This window comes from Elephantulus edwardii, unplaced genomic scaffold (genome assembly GCF_000299155.1).
Source record: "Elephantulus edwardii isolate Elephantulus edwardi_28Jun2011 unplaced genomic scaffold, EleEdw1.0 scaffold00132, whole genome shotgun sequence".
Lineage (NCBI taxonomy): Eukaryota > Metazoa > Chordata > Mammalia > Macroscelidea > Macroscelididae > Elephantulus > Elephantulus edwardii.
In genome coordinates, this window is record NW_006399882.1 from 8,971,451 (window position 1) to 8,978,810 (window position 7,360).

General features: G+C 42.6%; 1 pseudogene; it reads left to right on the forward strand.

Annotated features, from left to right (window-relative positions):
- LOC102876896 overlaps positions 1–7,360 on the forward strand; it is a 165,462-nt pseudogene that overhangs the window by 27,938 nt on the left and 130,164 nt on the right.

Sequence of the window (7,360 nt, forward strand, 5' to 3'; positions counted from 1 at the left end):
CATAGTTGTTTTAATTTGCATCTCTCTTAGGGCTAGGGATTTTGAGCATTTCTTCATGTGCTTGTTAGCCATCTGAATGTTGTCTTCCGTGAAGTGGATATTTTTCCTTTTGAATCTTTTCTGTTTGTGGTTCGTTTAGCTTTTTTTACTGCATATGTTCTCATTTTTCATAATTTTGGGAAAATTGTCTTTCAACAAAATCTTCAACAAATTCTTCTGTGCTTCCCCCTACCTCTCCCATTTCTTCCTGTTCTAAAATTCCAGCCATGTGTATGCTATTTCTTCTGATGTTTTCCCACTTAATTTTTATGCTTTCTCCATTAGTTCTCCTTTTCCCTGCTTTGTTCCTCTTATAGATTAGTATTGAGAAATTTGTCCTCCAGCTCTGCTCCTTTGTCTTTTTAATATTTTATCTACTTCTGAAATTTTAGTCTGAATATGCAGAATTTCAATTTGCTAGTTTTACAATTGCTTCTGTTTTCTATTTATTTTATCAGTTTTGTCTTGCATAGTTTTTAGAAGAAAAATTCCGTGTTTTTCTCAGTCCATAGAAGAAACTTAACTATGATTCTTTTGAATTCTTTATCAGAAAACTTCAGTAGTATTTTTTTTTCCTTTAAAAGATTGTCAGCTTTTTACTTTGGTCACTTTTTTATGCCATCGTACATAGATTTTTTTTGAGTGATTTGAAGTTCTCCATTGCTTCTAGATATTGTGGTATTCCTGTCTTTGTATTGTTTTGTGATTATATGTCTGATTAAGCTGTGCAGATGTGTTGCACTGCTGGCTAATTGAGTGATTCTTAGTGTTTCCCCTCTTGTCTTCTGGTGGGCCTGATGAGGGGTGGAGGTGTGAATAAAGGGCTCTCATTGGTATTTGGTAAAGTAGTTGGGGGAAGACTGGACTGGTATTTGTCATCTGTCAGGAACAGCAGCAGCTGATCTTGACTCTTGCAGAATTTAGAGACACTGCAGGAGGTGTATGTGTGGCTGGGTGCTGTCACTGTCTTTTTCCTCTTCAGAAAACTGCAAATGTGGACTCCACTACAGTCCCAAGTTTCCGAGCTGGCCTGACCATTCAAAATGACCGTGCCATGTTGTTTCCTATTCAGTGCTTTGTCAGTCTCCATAGTTGATGTTTTCATTCCATTGTCTCTTAAGTCAGTATTTTAAGTGCCTCTTTATATTTTCCTTTTTGACTTAGTGTTTCAAAATTATCCTCCATATTTGCTATCTTTGTTTTCTGTTATCTTATTTGAAGAGGGTGATCGGCTCCTGGCTGCCTATTCCACTATCTTACCTCAAAGTCTTCTGTAGTTAGCAAAACCAAAACCTTACTGTCTTCAAGTGAGGTCTGACTCTTGGGGACCTTCCATTTGGTTTCTGAGACTGTAAATCTTTAAGGGAGGAGACTGCTCGTCCTTCTGCCCTGGAATAGCTGGGAGGAAACCCTATGGGGTAATTCTGCTTTACCACACAGGGGCACTATGAGTTGATGGCACTTAACAACAACTGTTCTCCAGTCTGATAGAACTGCAACATACTTGCTTCCACCTTTGTCACCAGTGTTGGCTGGTGTTTCTCTCCCACCCCTTCTTCACTGCCATCTGTGGTCTGGATTCTGTTTCCCCACAGTCAAAGCCAATAAGCCAACCACAATCACTGCCCCAGAGTCTATTGTGACTCACAGGGACCCTGGAGGACAAAAGAGAAGTGCCTCATGGGATTTTAAAGCTTTACAGGAAGAGATTGCCTCATCTTTCTCCTGAGGAGCAGTTGGTGGGCTTGAACTGACAATGTTGAGGTTGCACTACTACCACCTCTGTACTACCAGGGCTGTAATAATAACAAATCATTATTTTATTCTCTATTCCTATTAACTTAGTTCCTACCATTATTTATGTGCTCATGTGTTTGCAGAATGAATGATTAAGTGGATGAATTAGGTTTGCTCTCCCTTTGTAGAGAAATAAACAGGTAATCTCCATGGAGAGAGAAGGTCTTGGGGGAGGGGGAGTGGCTAGGCAACCTTTACCTTCACCCACCCACCCAGCTGATTGACTTTTTTTTCTATAGTTTTAGGCTATCATTCAGAACCTATGTTGGAGCATTACATAAGTCATGATCCCGAATCCTACTACGTACTGGCTGGAATTATCTTGTATGATAGCATCAATGACAACAAGGATCCCTTACCCCTTTCGGTAAGAACATATTTTTTCTAAGAGTCTTGGGGCTCCCTTGCCTCATCTCGTTACTCAGCCTCTCAGCTCTGGTCTGTTTCTGCTTTGTCAGCTACTCACTCCAGGTGAGCGGATTCTGACTCTTTTAGGGGAGAAACCCAGGACTATTTGATTTTAGTTTTTTGTTGTTGCTAGGTATCATCGAGTCAAGTACAGCTCAGACCCATTGAACAACAGACCTGAATGAACCCTATCCTGTCCTGTGACATCCTCATCATCTCTGACATCTCTGAGGCCATTGCTGCATTCACTGTGTCAGTTCAGCTCATTGACAATCTTCCTCTCTTTTGTTGACTCTCCATCTTTTCAGACATGATGCCCCTTTCCAAGAAATAGTCCCTCCTAACATCCTGCCGAAAGTATGTCTCCATCCTTGCCCTCTAAGGAGCACTCTGGCTGTACTTTCTCCAGGACGTATCTGTTGCTTATTCTTTTGACTATCCACAGGATGTCTGGTACCCTTCTCACAACTCAAAGGCATTTTCTGTAATTCTTAGCCATTGTCCTACTCTCAGATGCATTGCAAGTGATTGGGGGAAAAAAACCAACCCCAAAACAACAAACCACCTAAGGTCATTACAAATACAGAGGAGAAAGAAAAGACCAAAGTTCATGACAGAAGAGACCCTGAAAATTACACTAGAGAATCCAAAAGCCAAAGCAATGGGAAGAGATGCTGAAGTAAAAGAAATGAACAAAATATTTAAAAGAGCACGTTGAGAAGACAGAGCAACCCATTTTAACGGTATATGCAAAGAGCTGAGTTTGAGAATAAAAAGGAAAGAACTTGTTCAACATTTCTCAAGCTGAAAGAACTGAAAAACAAATTCAGGCCTCAACTTTCAATACTGAAAGAGGCTTATAAGCAAAATATTGAATGATCCAGGAAGCTTCAAGAAGATGGATGGAATATACAGTCACTGTACCAAAAAGAATTGGTTGACACTGAAATATTTCAGGAAGCAGCATATGATCAAGAGCCTGTGGTAATGAAGGAAGTTCAAGTGACTCTGAAGACACTGGAAAAAATAAGTCCCCAGGAATTGATAGGACAGCTATTGACATGTTTCACGTAACAAATGCTGCCCTACACATGCTCACCAGTCTATGCCAGGAAATTTGGAAGATAGCTACCTGGCCAGTTGACTGGAGGAGATTCGTATTTATTTCCATTCCCAAAATAGTTGATCCAACAGAATGTGGAAATTTTTGAACAATATCATGTTGCTGAAGATCATCCAAAAATAGCTAGAACAGTACAGAGAGAACTGCCAGAAGTTCAAGCTGGGTTTAAAAGATGCTGTGGGACCAGGATGTCATTGCTGATCTCAGATCTTGACTGAAAGCAGGAACTATCAGATGAACGTCTGTTTGTCTGTTGACTATGCAAAGGGGTGGACAATTTACTAACATACCACTTTTGTGCTGTGCTGTTGTTGTTGTTACTGTTGTTAAGTGCCGTTGAGTTGCAGGCGACTCATAGCAACCCTATGAATGAAAGTCCTGGACACCTCCTATATAACTTTTGTCCATTCTCCAGGTTCATGGGGTTTCCAGAGGCAAGCTATTGTGGATGCCACTCCTGCTGTGCAGTCTAGATAATTATTGCTTGTTAGCACTTGCATGGGGTATTGGTAGACGAACATGATAATAAAATAACATCTTTTAAGCACTTTTAAGCATTTGACTGCTGAACTCAAGGTCAGCAGTTCAAACTTGCCAGCTGCTCCCTGGGAGAAAGATGAGACCACCTGTTCCCATAAAGATTACAGCTTTGGAAACCCTCGAGGGTTTCTCTGCTCTGTCCCTACAGGGTCACTGTGAGTGAGAAGCAACTTGAGAGCTGTAGCATTTTAGAGGAGTCTTTTCCACTCCCCACCTTTCATTAATCCCAGACACATCCTAGGAGCCTTCTCATATAATCTTACAACAATCAAAAGAGGTGAGAGCGCTGTTAATACCATACCATCTAACTGCTGAGAGAATGGAGACAGTGCAGGTTAAGGAACTTGCCGCAGACGAGACGGCTGTTGTTCAGTAGGAGAGTCAACAGATCCTACCCATTTTGTTTCATGCCATTGATTGCAATTCCCACCTCTTGTAGTAGTTATATTAAATGAGAAGGTCCCTGTGATGCTTCTGGCATTGGTGAAAGCTTTTGTGGTAGTGGTGTACCATCGAGTCGGAACCGACCCATAGCTGACCCTCTGGTGGATTTTCAGAAACAGTTAATTGAACGGAAGTAGATTGCCCACCCTTTTTCTATGCAGCAGCTGGTGGATTTGAACCGTGTGCCTTAATTAAGCTCAGTTTACTTAGTGAAAGGTAAGGGGGAAAAGAAGCCTTCTCAAAAACTCTACAGGTCTAGGGAGCTCTCGTGGCCTAGTGGCAAGAAGCTGCATTGCAGTCCCAGAGAAACCACCAGATGGCTCTGCTGGAGGAGAGGCAGTCTCCTCCTGTGTCAAAAGGATCAGCTAGACGGTACACAGCGAGAAAACAAAACAAAAACAACTCTCCAGCTCTAGGGGAGTTCTTGTGGCTTACTGGCAATGAACTGCACTGCCAACCTAAGGGCAGGTGGTTCAAATCCACCAGCTGCTTGCTCCATGGGAGAAAGATGGCCAGTCTCCTCCCATTCAATTTACTGCCTCTGAAAACCTATTGGTGGTCCAGCTACGAGTCAGTTCCAATACGTAACGCAATAGTACACACACAGTAATGATGGCAAGAAAAAGCTCTGGTGGCATCGTCCATAGGGAGCTGCACAACTGTCCTAAAGGCAGCACTTCTCTGGCGGTTCGAATCTACCAGCAGCAACTCAGGAGAAAAATGAGGAATCTCCACTTGTGTGCTTTACAATCCAGAAAACCTGCTGCTGGAGGGTCAGCTGTAAGTCAGCTACAACTCGAGGGCAGAATTGAGTTGAGTGACGGTGAGACTTCAGTTCACATGCTTTGGGCCTTTATGGGAAGGTGCTTGTCCCTGGAGAAGGACTGTGGATAAGGAAAATCAAAGAAGAGTCAATGCCTTGGAATTGTTACATTGATGAAGAGTGTTGTCTATACTACGGACTGCCAAAAAACCCAAAATCTAATCTGTGTTGGTAAACAGAGGGTCAGAGAAAAAGAGGAAGACCCTCAACAAATGGGGGGACACACTGGCCACAGCAGTGAGCGTGAGGGAGGTCCAGGGCCGGGCCCGTTCTTCCGTTGTACGTGAGGTCACTGGAGGACTCAACAGCACCTAACAACTAGAGGTTTTTTGAGTTACAGCATTCCCTGACCAGATTCCTTTTCTCTTTGCTCCTCATAGGTCAGTTATTCTTTGCGTTTCAGCCCCATGATGAGGAATTTTCTACACTTGAAAATGATAACCTCTCAATAATCTAGTGATGGCTGGTTTACATCCTTTCTTTGTCCTTACTACCTGGAAGATGAGGTCATGTTTAACGATGGGGGGAACCCAGGTGAGGAATCTGGCCAGTGGTCTGTGTCCATGTTGCTGTTTTGTGGCCTTTCTAATCCACCAGCAGCAACTCGGGAGGAAAATGGAAAATCTCCACTAGGGTGCTTTACAATCCAGAAAACCTGCTGCTGGAGGGTCAGCTGTAAGTCAGCTTCAACTCGAGGGCAATGAACTGAGTGGAGATTGCCCATTTTCCTCCAGTGACTAGGGGAAGCCTACCTAATATACAAAGTAAGCACAGGTCTACGCAAGCCTAGTCACGCCTCTGTAGTGAACAGCTTAAATGTCACATGATGAATGTGTTCACTGCTGATGAGAGAGCAAGCACAGGAAAGCCCATGTTTCCATTGCTGGCCCAGGACTCTGGTCCTGCAGGAATTGTACATTTAAAAAGAGGCTTTGATTCTGTAGAAAGGTACTGTGAGATTGGGGGAGAGAAGGGTGCCAGCCACTCCAGAATGTTCGAATTCTGATGGAGGGGAAAAATGAAATTGTTCAGAGTATGAAGTAAGCACAAGTACACCTGTACTGACCTGGCTGACTGGACACTGTCTCAGAACACTTGCCACACTCGCCTTTCGGAGCCTTTGATGGTATCACCTGTAGAGTGGGCCATAAGGCCTAATGCTTATATCCCTGACGCATCAGCTGAGGCTGATATGCCTGCCTCTGCTTTTGATGATGTTTTCTGAGAGGCTCTCAGCATTTCACCAGGGTGAATGAGTATCTGTATTTATTAACTTTGTAGAAGTGTGTTTCATAAAAAAAAAAAAAAGGAACATTTGCCACTGAAGTAACCTTAGTTCTAGGAGTTGGTTACACACTGATGTCTCTAGTTCTCTTATGCTGCTGTAACAGAAATGCCACAAGTGGGTGGCTTTAACAAGCAGAATTATTCCCTTACAGTTTAGGAGACTAGAAGTTCGCATGGAGAGAGCCAGCTCTAGGGGAAGGCCTCTCTCTGTTTTGGTTCTGGAGGAAGGCCCTCGTTTCCTAAGCATCTATAGGCCTGACATATTTGTGTGACTTGGCCTTCCCTGGTGTCAAGGAGCATACTAGCAAAAGGACACCGAGTCCAAAAGGACTCAGTCCACTACTAGATTCTCTTTTTTGGTGGTACTGAGGTGCCCCCCCCCCAATGGCTCACCTTCTCGCATTTTACCTTATAGGCCACACCCTAGGGAAACGTCCCTTACCATGTTTAGATGAAGGAGGTTTGTATTCCATCCTTAATCTTTTTGCAATTATTTCTCAAAACATAATAAATACATATATACATAGCTTCTACATTATATCATTATGTAACTGTGGGTTTGGTGTTTTGTTTTTTTCTGGAGGGGAGGGAAATCATAGTTTAATTGTGAAATGAACCTACCATGAAATGATCACTGTATCACCTTATCTATTAACTTTGGCCTCTGTAATCATACTGGCCTCCCATGTCTCAGTATTGCTCTCACAGAAAGGCCACAAGGAGGGGCTGAAAACAACAGACATTTATTTCCTCACCATTTAGGAGACTTGGCATTGATGTGTTCAGTGGAAATGATTCAGACTGACGGAGACCATATAGATTCTCCATTTTTTTTTCTATATTTTATTAATTTTCAAAAACATTTACAGAGATTTTGGGTTTCCATTCATTCATTGTTG